This window comes from Mustela lutreola, chromosome 3 (assembly GCF_030435805.1).
Source record: "Mustela lutreola isolate mMusLut2 chromosome 3, mMusLut2.pri, whole genome shotgun sequence".
In the NCBI taxonomy this organism is placed as follows: domain Eukaryota; kingdom Metazoa; phylum Chordata; class Mammalia; order Carnivora; family Mustelidae; genus Mustela; species Mustela lutreola.
Window position 1 is genome coordinate 88,402,255 of NC_081292.1, and position 15,126 is coordinate 88,417,380.

The window sequence follows — 15,126 nt, forward strand, 5'->3', positions numbered from 1 at the left end:
GTGGCCAATGGAATGGGCAGAATTCCCAGGGACAGTCCTCAGGTTTGGCTCCAAGAACCTGTGCCTGTAGGTTTTGTGGGCCAGGGCTGTGGGGACAGTTGTCTGAAAACACAAACTCGGCTTAGGTTTCGGGTCGTAGGTATTGCAGGACTGATCTACAGACTGTGAGGAGAACTCTTCAGGATATGAACTAGGGGGCGAGTGTGAGACGCTTGCTCAAGATTTTGTCTCTGGATATTGTGTCACTGTTGGCCGTGGAATGTCCGGGTGGCCTCATGCGCCATGGACGAGTCTTCCTCTCTGGGCATTTGGCCCGATCCCAAGAGTTTGGGGTTATTCTTTGAGATGGGAGAGGTCGGTTTGTTTTGTTTTTCCCTCAGGTGTCCCACCAAAAGAGTTTCCAGAGCAGAGCCGTGGGGAGGGGCCACTGGACAACCAGAAAGCTGGTTAAAACTTGGGGCCTAGGGGCATGGCAAGCCCATTATGACATCTAATGGTCCAGCCACTGAGAGGACTTACTAGAGGACAGGACTCACGCTGAGGGTCACAATGCGTGTTTGTGCCCTCTTTGTACTCAAGCATGGGCGGGGCCTCATGGTGAACGCTGGTTTCTCCTACACTGAACGTGGGACAACATGCCAACCACAAGGTTTCTTGCCACAGGGAAGGAGGAGATCTGATTTCCGTATCACATTCACCCCTTGGCAGGGTGTGGAGTTAAGTTCTATGTTCTGAAGCCTGAGAAGCTAGGTTGGGAATAGATGACGAGATAAGGCCATGGCGGGTCTGTTGTGCTCAGTGTGCGGTCAGCTGTCTGGGTGTTGGTCAGGAAGTCCGGGCTCAGGCTGTGTCAGACAGTGTATTAGTGCCCAGATTTGTCCATAAAATTTGTGTACAGAAGGGTGCCGTGTAGGTCTATCCTCATTTGGGGTGTCTGGGAAGCTCCATAGGGCAACATTTTGTTTTTTTTCTGGAGGGCAGGCAGAGTGCTGCCTTGTGGGTCCAGAATTGCCAAACGTGAGGTCTTGGGGGCCAGGAGTGTGAGGACGGACATTGGAGAACAGAAGTTTCACATAGGTTTAAGGGCGAGGGCAAGGCCGGCACACTCTGCAGAGCTGAATCGAGATGTCGTGCATCTGAATTCAGGGCGAGGATCAGACGTTGGCTCAGGTTGGAGTTCCTGTCCATGATTTCCCCTTCAGAAAGGGGGTGGGGGCTTCAGAAAGCCATCACGATTTTCCCACGTTGGGAGTTGTGAGGTGCTCCAAAACGCAAGGATTCCTTCTGCAGGACATTTGAGACCATTCGGATGGGTCCAGGACGTTCCATATGGAACGACGCCAGAGCAGGGTTCTAAGGGCGGAGCCGTGGACAACCCGCCTCGCATCTCAATTGTCTCCTAGCGACAAGACAGGTTCTATCTGCTGGCTCTGGGGGAGCAACCGAGAAGCCAGAGTTGAAATGGACTCTCCTGCGGATGGATCCTAATGTGGGTTTGTGTCCATGGAGACCTTGGAAAGGGGTGGTGGCACCGGGCCCTGAAGGATTCTCCTAACGGGAAGTTTTGACACAGTTCCAGCCTGCTATTTTCCCATGTCGAGACGAGATTTGCCTCCGGAAACCCCCGCATGCTGGTATTTGAAAACATGCCTCTGAGGAGAGATGACTGGAAACCAAAGCAATGGATCCGATTACGGCCTAGGGACCTGTGAGGTTCAATCTACTACCCTGGTGACATCCAACTACGGTATGAGTGGAGGTAGATGCTCAGCTGTTGTCAGACGCCCTTGTTTGTCTCGGGCGGCCTACACAATTGGGATGGCTTCAGGGACTGTGGAGGTTTCTCCTAATTTGGAGGCGTGTGGTCAAGTGAATGGGCAGAATTCCAGTGGAGTGGGCAGGCACAGACCTGATGTGTGGCTCCAGGGGCCCCAGCCTGGAGGGTGTGTGGGCCAGGAGTGTGGGGATAGAAGTCTGAAAACACTAACTCGGCTTACGTTTGGGGACATAAGTATGGCAGGCCCGATCTACAGACCGTGAGGAGAACTCTTCGGGATATGAAGAAAGAGTGAGTGTGAGGCATTTATCCAGGCTTTTGTCTCTGGATTTTGTGTCAACAATGGCCGTGGAATGTCGAGGAGGCCTCATGGGCCATGGACAAGTCTTCCTCTCTGTGGATTCGGCACGAACCCAATTGTTTTGGGTCCATCTTGGGGATGGGAGGAGTCCTTTCAGTTTGGTTACCTCAGGTGTCCCACCAAAAGAGGGATTTCAAAGCAGAGCCCTGGGAAGGGGCGAATGGACAAACCGAACTATGGTTACTTCCAGCCACTGAGAGGCCTTCCTTGAGGACAGAACTCACGCTGAGGGTCACAATGTGTGTTTATGCCTTCTAGGTGCTCAAGCATGGGCGGGAATCATGGTCCACACTGTTGCTCCTACACTGAACGTTGGGCTCCATGCCAACCACATGGATTCTTGCCATGGGGAAGTAGTAGTTCTGATTTTTTCATCTCTTTCACCGCTGGGCCGTGATTGGAGTTAAGGTCTAGGTTGTGTAGTCTGAAAACCGAGCTTGGGAAGAGATGACGACTTAAGTCCATGTCAGGTCCGACGTGCTCAGTGTGGAGCCAGCTCGCTGAGTGTTGGTCGGGAGGTGCAGGGCTAGGCTGCGTCAGACCAGGCATTAGTTTTCAGGGTATATTGTATAATTGGGGGAGAGTCGAGTGCCGTGCAGCTTGATCCTCATTTAGCGTTTCTGGGTATCCCCAAGGGCAACGTTTTTCTTCTGGAGGGCAGGCAGAGTGCTGCTTTGTGGCTCCGGAATTCCCAAACTGGATGCCCTTTGGGCAAGGAGTGTGAGGACGGAAGAATAAGAACACAAGTTAGGCGTAGGTTTCGGGACGAGGGCACGGCAGGCACTCTCTGCAGATCTGAATCGGGACTTCGTGCATCTGAAGTCAGGGAGAGGTTCAGACCTAGGCTCAGGTTGGAGTTTCTGTCCATTATGGCCCTTTCTTGAAGGGGGCAGCATCTCGAGGCCATGGAGGTTTACCCAGGAGGGGAGTTGGGATATGCGCCAAGCCACAAGGATTTTTTCTGATCAACAATTGAGATCTTTTGGATCGCTCCAGGATGTTTCATACAGAACGACAGCAAAGCAGGGATCGAAGGATGGAACCCTGGGCAGACTGCTTCGATTCTAACTGTCTCCTAGTTAATAGACAGTTTTGATATGCTAGCTCTAGGGGAGCAAAGGAGGGGGCTGAGTTGAAATGGACTCTCCTGCGGATGGGTCCTAATGTGGGTTTGTGTGCATGGAGACCATGGCACGGGGCGGTGGCAAACGGACCCTGAATGCTTCTCCTAACCAGAGGTTTTGCGTCATCTCCAAAAGACAACTTTCCCATGCGGAGACTGGATTTGATCTGATTGGTGCCTCAGGAAAGCCCCACATGCTGATATTGGAAACCAGGCCTCTGATGAGAGATAGCAGGAAACCAAAACAATGGACCCCATTAGGGCCTAGGGCCCTGTCCCGTTCAATCTCCTTCTCTGGGGACATCCATCTACAGCATGAGTGGAGATGGATGCTCAGCTGGTTTCAGGCAGCCCTTGTTTGTCCTGGGCGTTCTATGCTATTGGGATGGCCTTGGGGACTTTGGAGGCTTCTCCTCGTTTGTATGATTGTGGTCAATGGAAGGGGCAGAATTCCCGTGGAGTTGAGAGGCACGGACCTGTTGTGTGGCTCCAGGGTCCCCAGGATGGAGGGTATGGAAGCCAGGAATGTGGGGATAGAAGTCAGAAAACACACACTCGGCTTGTTTTGGGGACCTAGGTATGGCAGTCCCGATCTACAGACCGTGAGGGGAAGTCTTTGGGATATGAGGAAAGAGCGAGTGTGAGGCGCTTATTCAGGCTTTGTCTCTGGATTTTGTGTCAACGATGGGCGTGGAATGTCAGGGAGGCCTCGTGGGCCATGGATGAGTCTTCCTCTCTGTGGATTTGGCCCGATCCCAATTTGGGGGTCAATCTGTGGGATGGGAGGAGTCCTTTCAGTTTGGTAACCTCATTCTAAAGCAGAGCCCTGGGGAGGGGCGAATGGACAACACGAACTATGGTTAAAAATTGGGGCCTAGGGGCATGGCAAGCCCAACATGCCGTCTCTTGGTCCAGCCACTGAGAGACCTTACTTAGGGACTGGGCTCACGCTGAGGGTCACAACGCGTGTTTGTGACCAACGCGGCCCTCAAGCATGGCGAGGACAAAGGGCCACACTGCCATAAACTACACTGGATGTTGGGCAACACGCCAAACCCAAGATTTCTTGCCATGGGGAAGGATTTCTGATTTCTGCCTCATGTTCAACCCTGGGCAGTGATTGGAGAAAACGTCTAGGTTCTGAAGCCTGAAAACCGAAGTTGGGAAGAGATGACGACCTAAGGCTTTGGCAGGTCCGATGTGTTCAGTGTGAGTCCAGCTGGCTGGGTGTGGGTCGGGAGGTCCAGGCTCAGGCTGTGACAGAAAGGGCATGAGTGCCCAGGGCATCCTGTAGAATTGGGGTACAGTCACGTGGCGAAAAGGTTGATCCTCATTTGGGGTTTCTGGTTAGCCCCAGAGGGCAATGTTTTTTCTTCTGGAGGGCAGGCAGAGGGCTAGGTTGTAGTTCTGGAATTGCCAAACTGGAGGGCTTGTGGGCCAGGAGTTGAGGACAGAAGTCTGAGAACACAAGCAACCTTAGGTTTCTGGGCGAGGGCATGGCAGGTACGCTCTGCAGAGCTGAATCGAGATCTCGTGCATCTGAAATCAGGTGAGGATCTGACGAACGCTCAGGTTGGAGTTTCTGTCCCTCATGGCCCTCTTCATGAAGAGGTGGTGGATCACGAGGCCATGGAATTTTCCCCACGATGGGAGCTGTGAGATGCTCCAAACCGTAAAGATTCTTCTGCAGGACGATTGAGACCTGTTGGTTGGATCCAGGACTTCCCATACGGATCAATTCCGAGTAGGGTTCTCAGGATGGATGGCTGGGAAGCCCGACTCTCATTCCTCTTGTGTCCTAGTGACAAGACAGGTTCGATCTGCTGGATCTGGGGGAGAAACTGAGAGGGTTGAGTTGAAATGGACTCTCTAGTGGATGGGTCCTAATGTGGGTTTGTGTCCATGGAGACCTTGGAATGAGGCAGTGGCACAGGGTCCCTGAAGGGTTCTCCTAACCAGAGGCTTTGACACAGCTCCAACGTGCAAGATTCCCACGTGGAGACGAGATTTGTTCTGATGGGTGCCTCAAGAAACAGCCATATGCTGCTATTGGAATCCAGGCCTCTGAGGAGAGATGCCTGGACAAAAAAAGCAATGGATCCGATTAGGATCTAGGGGCCTGCTCATTCCGGTATACCTCTGGAGACATCTGTCCACGGGTCTAGGTGCAGGTAGATGCTCAGCCGGTGTCAGACCGCCCTTGTTTTTCCTGGGCAGTCAACACTATTGGGATGGCCCTGGGCACTTTGGAGGTTTATCATCCTGTTTCTAGGTTTGTGGCCAATGGAATGGGCAGAATTCCCAGGTACAGTCCTCAGGTTTGGCTCCAAGAACCTGTGCCTGTAGGTTTTGTGGGCCAGGGCTGTGGGGACAATTGTCTGAAAACACAAACTCGGCTTAGGTTTTGGGTCGTAGGTATTGCAGGACTGATCTACAGACCGTGAGGAGAACTCTTCAGGATATGAACAAGGGGGCGAGTGTGAGACGCTTGCTCAAGATTTTGTCTCTGGATATTGTGTCACTGATGGCCGTGGAATGTCTGAGTGGCCTCATGGGCCATGGACGATTCTTCCTCTCTGGGCATTTGGCCCGATCCCAAGAGTTTGGGGTTATTCTTTTAGATGGGAGGAGTCGGTTTTGTTTTGTTTTTACCTCAGGTGTACCACCAAAAGAGAGTTTCCAGAGCAGAGCCCTGGGGAGGGGCGACTGGACAACCAGAAAGCTGGTTAAAACTTGGGGCCTAGGGGAATGGCAAGCCCATTATGACGTCTAATGGTCCAACCACTGAGAGGACTTACTAGAGGACAGAACTCACGCTGAGGGTCACAATGTGTGTTTGTGCCCTCTTCGTACTTAAGCATTGGCGGGGCATAATGGTGTCAGTGTCAGGGTCAGTGTCAGGGTTTGGGTTAGGGTTTGGGGCAGGCTCACAGTCAGTTTCAGGGTCAGGGTTACTGGTTACTGTTAGGGTTAGCCCCGCTCCTGGGTCATGGACCCATCCCTTCAGTGTCTCAGGATAAACCCTGGGCAGAAGGGTCTAGACCCTCCACCGGATCCCACTTAACCAGCCTTAAACTGGGGTGTGAACATAACTTGCCCACCAGACATCTAAACCCTCATCAGCCTGATCCTGCTTGGGGCATCTCCTCCCACGATGGCATGGCGAGGTCCTCTTTACACACAGACACACAGACACCCAGAGGCACACACACACACACACACACACACACACAGAGAGAGACGTATAAGAGACCTAAGGCTACACCCATGGATCAAAAGGTTTAGGACTCTCTGACTCTGAGCCCCCTGGTGTCACCTTTTGATTTTATTAGCCAAAGGGTCTGAGGCATTGGGGAATCCTGATATGATCTGAAGGGAGGCTACGCGTCTGGTGGGCGAGCTCTCCTCCCTGCATCCTCTCAGCTTCAGTACAGCAGAAGAACATGTCACTTCCTTTACGATGTGCCTAGAAATGAGCTGGGCAGGGGGGTTTTCTCTGTAATGGGGTGCCTGGATACGTGGGTTCCAATTTCGTTGGGCTCTGTCGTCAGGGAAGTGAGGTCACCACTGCCTGGGGGATCCTTACCGAACTTCCTTCTCCAGCAGAGCTCCCTGAGCCGCCGGTATGCAAGCTGCTCAGGCTCACACTCCACTCAATGCAGTGCCCATACAGTGACACCCATACAGACTCCACCCAGCACCTGGGAGGCCTGGGTGCACCTGTTGTCCCCGCTGGAGGCAACAGAGCTGGGTTTAGACTAGGTTAGTGTTAGGGTTAGGGTTTAGAAAGCCTTAGGGTCAGGGTTAGGTTTAGACGTCTTTGGGGTCAGGGTTAGCATGAGGCTTAGGGTAGGGGTCAGGGTTAGGGTTAGGTTCATGGTTAGGTTTAGGTTCAGGCTCACAGTAGGGTCACGGTTAGCGTAACGGTCAGAGTCAGGGTCAGGGTCAGTGTTAGTGTGACGGTTAGGTTTAGGGTCAGGTTCAGGGTCATGGTCAGATTTAGGGTCAGGTTCAAGTTTTGGTTTGGGGGCAAGGTTCATGTCAGGGTCAGGGTTAGGTTTGGGACAGGTCTAGTGTCAGGGTTAGGTCAGGGTCAGGGTTAGGTTCATGCTTATGGTAAGGTCAGCTTTATGTTTAGGATCTGTTTTATGAGTAGGTTCAGAATCAGGGTTAGCTTTAGGGTTACTATTCTGTTCAGGATCATGGATTGTGTCCGAGTTAGGTGTACATTCAGGGTTAGGGTCAGTGTTAAGGTCAAGGCGAGGGTCACGTTTAAGGTTAAGTTCTGACATAGGCATAGTTCAGAGATAGGGTTATGATCAGGGTCAGGTTGAGGGTCAGGATTATTGTTAAAGTGGGGTTCGGGTTAGGGCTAGGTAGGTTGAGGGTTAGGGTTAGACCAGGTTAGGGTCAGTGTCAGTGATAATGTCAGCGGTTAGCTTTAGGGTTACGTTCAGCATTAGGTTTCGGGTCAGGGCCCGTGTTAGTGTCAGGGTTACGTTTAGGGTGAGAGTTAGAGTCTGGCTCACTGTCAGGGTCAGGGTTAAGTTAGGGTCAGGGTCAGGGTCACTGTTAGGGTCAGCGTTACATTTCTGGTCTTTGCATGGGTCAGGGTCAGGGTGAAGTCTAGGGCCAGTGTCAGGTTTACGGTCAGTATCAGGTATTGGTTTAAAGTCCACATTCGGGTCGGCGACAGGGTTATGTTGTGGTCACTGTTAGGGTAATGGTTAAGTATAGGCTCGGGGCCAGGGTCAGGTTTAGGGTCAGGGGCTGGTATAGGCAAAGTTCAGTGTTTGTGTTATGAACATAGTCAGGTATAAGGTCAGGGTTATTGTTAAAGTTTAGGGTTAGTGTTAGGGTTAGCGTTTGGTTGATGGTTAGGGTTAGAACTTGTTAGGATCAGTGTCCGTGGTAGGGTTAGGGATTAGTGTTAGGGTTGGGTTCAGCGATAGGATTCGGCGGAGGGCCCTTGTTAGTGTCAGGGTCAGGGTTACATTTAGGGTTAGAGTTAGGGTCAGGCTCACAATCAGGGTCAGGTTTAGTGTTCAGGACAGGGTCGGGGTCACTGTTAGGGTCAGAGTTAGGTTTATGGTCATGGTCTGTGTCAGGGTCAGGGTGAATTTTAGCGCCAGTGTCAGGTTTAGGGTCAGGTTCAGGTATTGGTTTAAAGTCCACATTCGGGTCAGGGACAGGATTATGTAGTGGTCAGTGTTAGTGTCATGGTCAGGGTCAGGGTCAGGGTCAGGTGAAGGTCAGGGCCAGGGTCAGGTTTAGGGTCAGGCTTTGGTTTAGGGTCAGTGTTCGGTTCAGTGTCACTTTTAGGTTTTGGCGGTAGTGTTTGGGATTGGAGTTAGGGTTAGAGTTAGAAGTAGGGTTATGGTTAGGGTTAGACAGCATAAGGTCAGGGTTAGGGTTTGGTTTAGGGTAAGGGTTAGTGTTAGTGTTAGGGTCAGCCTTAGGTTTAGGTGCATGGTCCGTATTAGGGTCATGGTTAGTCTACGGCCATACCACCCTGAACCCGCCCGATATCGTCTGATCTCGGAAGCTAAGCAGGGTCGGGCCTGGTTAGTACTTGGATGGGAGGTTCATGGTTAGAGGTACCTTTAGGTTTAGGGTTAGGGTCAGGCTTCCAGTCACGGTCAGGGTTACGGTCAGGGTCAGGGTTAGGTCAGCTTCAGGGTTAGGATTAGGTCAGGGTCTGTGTCATAATTAGGTTTTAGTCATGGTTACGGTAATGTCAGATTTAAGTTTGGGTTCAGGGTCCACATCAAGGTGAGTGTCAGGCTTAGGTTTAGGTTTAGGGTTCAGTTCAGGATCATAGTCAGGTTCAGGGTCAGGGTCAGGGCTTGGGTTAGGGTTTGGAGCAGGCTCACAGTCAGTGTCAGGGTCAGGGTTAGTGGCTACTGTTGGGGTTAGCCCCGCTCCTGGGTATGGACCCATCCCTTCAAGGTCTCAGGATAAACCCTGGGCAGAAGTGTGTAGACCCTACAGCCAATCTCACGTAACCAGCCTTAAACTGTGGTGTGAACATGACTTGCCCACCAGACCTCTATCCTCTCATCAGCCTGATCCTGCTTTGGGCATCTCCACCCACGATGGCATGGCCAGCTCCTCTTTACACTCAGACTCACAAACACCCAGAGGCACACACACACACACACACAGAGAGAGACAGGGAAGAGACCTAGGGCTAAACCCGTGGATCAGAAGGTGTGGGACTCTCTGACTCTGAGCCTCCTGGTGTCACCTTTTGATTTTATTAGCCAAAGGGCCTGAGGCCCTGGGAACCCTGATATGACTTGCCAGGGAAGGGACCTGTCTGGCAGGCAAGCTCTCTTCTCCATGCATCCTCTGGGCTTCAGTATAGCAGAAGAACATGACGCTTCCTTTAGGATGTGCCTAGAAATGAGCTGGGCAGTGGGGTTTTCTCTGTAATGGGGTGCCTGGATACATGGGTTCCAATTCCGTTGGGCTCTGTCTTCAGGGAAGTGAGGTCACCACTGCCTGGCGGCTCCTTACCGAACTTCCTTCTCCAGCAGAGTTCCCTGAGCCACCGGTCCCCAAGCTGGTCAAGGCTCACACTCCACTGAATGCATTGCCCATCCAGTGACCCCCAGATAGCCTCCCCCAAACCCCTGGGAGGCCTGGGTGCAGCTGTTGTCCCCGCCAGAGGGAACAGAGCTGGGTTTACACCAGGTTAGTGTTAGGGTTAGGGTTAAGAAAGACTTAGGGTGACGGTTAGGGTTAGACGTCTTTGGGGTCAGGGTTAGCGTTAGGCTTAGGGTAGGGGTCAGGGTTAGGGTTAGGTTCATGGTTAGGTTTAGGTTCAGGCTCACAGTAGGGTCACGGTTAGCGTTACGGTCAGAGTAAGGGTCAGGGTCAGTGTTAGGGTAGGTTTAGTGTCAGGCAGGGTCATGGTCAGATTTAGGTTCAGGTTCAAGTTTTGTTTGGGGGACAAGGTTCATGTCAGGGTCAGGGATAAGTTTGGGACAGGATTAGTGTCAGGGTTAGGGTCAGGGTCAGGGTTAGGTTCATGGTTATGGTAAGGTCAGCTTTATGTTAGGTTCTGTTTTATGAGTAGGTTCAGGAACAGGGTTAGCTTTACGGTTAAGATTCTGTCCAGCATCATAGATTGGTCAGAGTTAGGTTTACAGTCAAGGTTAGGGTCAGTGTTTTGGTCAAGGCCAGGGTCAGGTTTTAGCTTAAGGTCTGACATAGCCAAAGTTCAGAATTACGGTTATGATCAGGGTCCGGGAGAGGGTCAGGATTAATTTTAAAGTGGAGTTAGGGTTAGGGTTAGAGGTAGGTTGCAGGTTAGGGTTAGACCCGGTTAGGTTCAGTGTCAGCGATAATGTTAGGGGTTAGTTTTAGGGTTATGTTCAGCGTTAGGTTTCGGGTCAGGGCTCATGTTAGTGTCAGAGTCAGGGTTACGTTTAGGGTTAGTTAGGGTCGGGATCACATTCAGTGTCAGGGTTATTGTTAGGTTCAGGGTCAGGGTCACTGTTAGTGTCAGGGTTAGGTTTCTGGTGTTTGCCTGGGTCAGGGTCAGGGTGAAGTCTAGGGCCAGTGTCAGGTTTACGGGCATGATCAGGTATTGGTTTAAAGTCCAAATTCGGGTGGGACAGGGTTATGTAGTGGTCAATGTTAGGGTCATGGTTAGGTATAGGTTCAAGGCCAATGTCAGGTTTAGGGTCAGGTTCTGATATAGGCAAATTTCACGGTTAGGGTTATGATCATAATCCGGTATAGGGTCATGGTTATTGTTAAAATTTAGGGTTAGTGTTAGGGTTAGCGTTAGATTGACGATTAGGTTTAGAACTTGTTAGGGACAAGGCTCCATGGTAGGGTTAGGGGTTAGTGTTAGGGTTAGGTTCAGCGATAGGATTCGGGGGAGGGCCCGAGTTAGTGTCAGGGTCAGGGTTTCATTTAGGGTTAGAGTTAAGATCAGGCTCACAGTCAGGGTCAGGTTTAGTGTTCAGGTGTGGGTCAGGGTCACTGTAAGGGTAGGGTTAGGTTTATGATCATGGTCTGTTTCAGGGTCAGGGTGAAGTTTAGCGCCAGTGTCAGGTTTAGAGTCAGGTTCAGGTCTTGGTTTAAAGTCCACATTGGGCTCAGGGACAGGGTTATGTAGTGGTCAGTGTTAGGGTCATGATTTGGATTACCGTCAGGGTCAGGGTCAGGTGAAGTTCAGGGCCAGGGTCAGGTTTAGGGTCAGGCTTTGGTTTAGGGTCAATTTTCGGTTCAGTGTCACAGTTAGGTTTTGTCGGTAGGGTTTGGGATTTGGGTTAGGGTTAGAGTTAGAAGTAGGGTTATGGTTAGGGTTAGGGTTAGTCAGCGTAAGGTCAGTGTTAGGATTTGGTTTAGGGTAGGGGTTAGTGTTAGGGTCAGGGTCAGCATTAGGTTTAGGTTCAGGGTCCTTATTAGGATCATGGTTAGAGTTACCTTTAGGTTTAGGGTTAGGGTCAGGCTCACAGTCACGGTCAGGGTTAGGGTTAGGGTCATGGTTAGGTGGTCAAGGTCAGGATTAAGGTCAGGCTCAGGGTCATGGTTAGGTTTAACTCATGGTTACGGTAATATCAATGTTAGGTTTAGATTCACGGTCCACATCAGGGTCGTTGTCAGGCTTAGGTTTAAGTTTAGGTCAGGATCACAGTCAGGGTCAGGGTCAGGGCCTGGTTTCGGGTTTGGGGCAGGCTCACAGTCAGTGTCAGGGTCAGGGTTAGTGGTTACTCTTAGGATGAGCCCCGCTCCTGGGTCATGTACTCATCCCTTCAGGGTCACACGATAAATCCTGGGCAGATGGGTGTAGACCCTCCACCCGACCCACTTAACCAGCCTTAAACTGGGGTATGAACATGACTTGCCCACCAGACATCTAACCCCTCATCAGCCTGATCCTGCTTTGGGCATCTCCACCCACGATGGCATGGCCAGTTCCTCTTTACACAAAGACACACAGACACCCAGAGGCGTACGCACACACACACACACATACACACACACACAGAGACGGGGAGGAGACCTAGGGCTACACCGGTCGATCAGGTGTGGGACTCTCTGACTCTGAGCCCCCTGATGTCACCTTTTGATTTTATTAGCCAAAGGGCCAGAGCCGTTGGGGAATCCTGATATGACCTGCCAGGGAGGGGACGTGTCTGTCGGGGGAGCTCTCTTCTCCCTGCATCCTCTAAGCTTCAGTACAGCAGAAGAACATGTCGCTGGGCAGGGGGTTTTTCTCTGTAATGGGGTGCCTGGATACGTGGGTTCCAATTCCGTTGGGCTCTTTCGTCAAGAAAGTGAGGTCACCACTGCCTGGGGGCTCCTTTCAGAATTTCCTGCTGTACCAGAGATCCCTGAGCTGCCGGTCCCCAAGCTGCTCGGGCTCACACACCACTCAATGCCGTGCCCATCCAGTGACCCCCATACAGCCTCCACCCAGCGCCTGGGAGGCCTGGGTGCAGCTGTTGTCCCCGCTGGAGGCAACAGTACTGGGTTTAGACTACGTTAGTGTTAGGTTTAGGGTTAAGAAAGACTTAGGGTCAGGGTTAGGGTTAGACTTCATTGGGGTCATGGTTAGCGTAAGGCTTAGGTTAGGGGTCAGGGTTAGCGTTAGGTTCATGGTTAGGTTTAGGGTCAGACTCACAGTAGGCTCATAGTTAGCGTTACCGTCAGAGTCAGGGTCAGGGTAGTGTTAGGGTGACGGTAAGGTCTAGGATCAGGTTCAGGGTCATGGTTAGTTTTAGGGTCAGGTTCAAGTTTTGGTTTGGGGGCAAGGTTCATGTCAGGGTCAGGGTTAGGTGTGGAACAGGTTTAGTGTCAGTTTTAGGGTCAGGGTCTGGGTTAGGTTCATGGTTATGATAAGGTCAGCTTTATGTTTAGGTTCTGTTTTATGAGTAGGTTCAGGATCAGGGTTACTTTAGGGTTAAGATTCTGTTTTGGATCAAGGATTGGGTCAGTGTTAGGTTTACAGTCAATGTTAGGGTCAGTGTTAAGGTCAAGGCCAGGGTCAGGTTTCAGGTTAAGTCTGACATAGGCAAAGTTCAGAGTTAGGGTTATGATCAAGGTCAGGGAGAGGGTCAGGATTATTGTTAAAGTGGGGTTATGGTTAGGACTAGAGGTAGTTTGAGGGTTAGGGTTAGACCGGGTTAGGGTCAGAGTCTGTGATAATGTTAGGGGTTAGTTTTAGGGTTAGGTTCAGCGTTAGGTTTCCGGTCAGGGCCCGTGTTAGTGTCAGGGTCAGGGTTACGTTTAGGGTTAGAGTTAGGGTCAGGCTCACATTCAGAGTCAGGATTATTGTTAGGGTTAGGGTCAGGGTCACTGTTAGGGTTAGGGTTATGTTTCTGGTCTTTGCCTGGGTCAGGGTCATGGTGAAGTCTAGGGCCAGTGTCATGATTACGGTCAGGATCAGGTAAGTTTTAATGTCCACATCGGGCCAGCGACAGGGTGATGTAGTGGTCAGTGTTAGTGTCATGGTTAGGTTTAAGCTCAGGGCCAGGGTTGTTATATGGTCAGGGTCTGGTATAGGCAAAGTTCAGGGATAGGGTTATGATCATAGTCAGGTATAGGGTCAGGGTTAGGTTTATGGTCAAGGTTAGGGTTAGTGTTAGCGTTAGCTTTTGGTTGACGGTTAGGGTTAGAACTTGTTAGGATCAGGGTCCGTGTAAGGGTTAGGGATTAGTATTAGGGTTGAGTTTAGCGATAGGATTCGGGGGATGGCCCGTGTTAGTGTCAGGGTCAGTGTTACGTTTAGGTTAGAGTTAAAGTCAGGCTCACAGTCAGGGTCAGGTTTATTGTTCAGGTCAGTGTCGGGGTCACTGTTAGGGTCAGGGTTAGATTTATGGTCATGGTCTGGGTCAGGGTCAGGGTGAAGTGTAGTGCCAGTGTCAGGTTTACGATCAGGTTCAGGTATTGATTTAAAGTCCACATTCGGGTCAGGGACCGGATTATGTAGTGGTCAGTGTTAGGGTCATGGTTAATATTAGAGTCAGGGTCAGGGTCAGGAGAAGGTCAGGGCCAGGGTCAGGTATAGGGTCAGGCTTTGGTTTAGGGTCAATGTTCACTTCAGTGTCACAGTTAGGTTTTGGAGGTAGGTTTTGGGATTGGGGTTAGGGTTAGAGTTAGAAGTAGGGTTATGTTTAGGGTTAGGTTTAGACAGTGTAAGGTTAGGGTTAGGGTTTGGTTTAGGGTTAGGGTCAGGCTCACAGTCACGGTGAGGGTTAGGTTAGGGTCAGGGTTAGGTCAGCGTCAGGGCTAGGATTAGGGTTAGGTCATGGTCATGGTTAGGTATGAGTCATAGTTACGGTAATCAGCGTTAGGTTAGGTTCAGGGTCCACACCAGAGCCAGTGTCAGGCTTAGGTTTAGGTTTACAGTTCAGGTCAGGATCACAGTCAGTGTCAGGGTCATGGATGGGTCAGTGTAAGGGGAGCGTTAGGGTTTGGTTTAGGGTAGGGGTTAGTGTTAGGGTCAGGGTCAGCGTTAGGTTTAGGTTCAGGGTCTGTATTAGGGTCATGGTTAGAGTTACCTTTAGGTTTAGGGTTACGGTCAGGCTCCCAGTCACGGTCAGGATTACGGTTAGGGTCAGGGTAAGGTCAGCATCAGGGTTAGGTTTAGGGTAAGGGTCTGTGTCATTATTAGGTTTGAGTCATGTTTACGGTAATGTCAGATTTAATTTTGGGTTCAGGGTCCACATCAGGGTGAGTGTCAGGCTTAGGTTTAGGTTTAGGGTTCAGGTCAGGATCACAGTCAGGGTCAGGGTCAGGGTCAGGGCTTGGGTTAGCGTTTGGTGCAGGCTCACAGTCAGTGTCAGGGTCAGGGTTAGTGGCTACTGTTGGGGTTAGCCCCACTCCTGGGTATGGATCCATCCC